This window comes from Priapulus caudatus, unplaced genomic scaffold, assembly GCF_000485595.1.
Source record: "Priapulus caudatus unplaced genomic scaffold, Priapulus_caudatus-5.0.1 Scaffold133, whole genome shotgun sequence".
In the NCBI taxonomy this organism is placed as follows: domain Eukaryota; kingdom Metazoa; phylum Priapulida; class Priapulimorpha; order Priapulimorphida; family Priapulidae; genus Priapulus; species Priapulus caudatus.
The window spans coordinates 11,399-12,740 of NW_014577194.1; positions in this window are offsets into that span (position 1 = coordinate 11,399).

The following is a 1,342-nucleotide window of genomic DNA, read 5'->3' on the forward strand; positions in this document are numbered from 1 at the left end:
TTGTGCTACTGTTGTATTACTGTTGTGCTACTGTTGTTCTACTGTTGTATTACTGTTGTATTACTGTTGTATTACTGTTGTATTACTGTTGTGCTACTGTTGTATTACTGTTGTGCTACTGTTGTATTACTGTTGTGCTACTGTTGTGCTACTGTTGTATTACGGTTGTAATGGTTAATGACTGTTATTGTTATCACGGGTGGATTATACAATTAAAAATATAAATATATAATAAATAATATAAATAAATACAAATATAACAGACATGGATTTACGGTGTCTTACCCTTTGTGTTGTGTACCTAATAAAGACGATTAAACTACTGTTTGTGTTATTGTGTATTTCTTGTGGTCGATCTACTCCCCTATAATACTCTTCATTTCAACGTGTTCTTTGTGTGAAAATCCCAAACGACCGCCATGCGTGTTTGCTATCTTTCCGCTCGAACAAGAGAGCAACTAACATGGCCACCGCATAAAAATTAACGAAAGTTTCTGCCAACGAAACATGAGCAACAGTGATGCTCTGAGTGAAGTCTTTGCAGTTACTAGTGCACTATGAAACTGGGATTGTAAATTACCTCCACTTCAATTGACTATTGCCTAACGGTATCGTGTATGCTGCTTTACGATATTGCTGTGTCTGTCTACGGTTGATAGAATGGTTAGTAATGTAAAGATGATCGCATGCTCGCGGAATTCAAGTGAAAGTCTCGCCGATCCACGGCCGACGACCGCCCACCGATCAGCGTGTGTGTTAATTTCGTGAAAAATTTACGACAATTTATAATCGGTCGTCAAAAAGCAGACTTCGACGCAAAACAACAGCGCTCCACGCGACAAATTAGCGCAACAGCATCGACGCTATAATTATATACAGTATTTACTCGTGTATAAGTCGCACCCCCACATATTGCATTGAAAAGTTGGTACAAAACGTTTATAATCGAAATTTACATGGAAGATGAGACTACAAGGGGCAGGGAGCTTTTCAAATTACGCTACATGTCTACTATTATTAGTGGAGTTGGGCAATTAAACGAGCCGCCATGTTGAACACATTTATTAACAAAATAAATTACGAACATGATTTATGGACTATCCGCTACATACATAATACGGCTCCGGGCTTAGATTTAATACATTGAAAAGTACGGTAATTTATTCAAGATGGCTGCGCCCATATGCAATAGGCGCTCGCATGATTCGGTATTGATTGTAGCGGCTGGTTGCGATAACGATGACATTTCTTGCACAAGATTTCCTAGCCTCGTGTATAAGTCGCACCCCGCCATATTGCATTGAAAAGTTGGTACAAAACGTTTATAATCGAAATTTACATG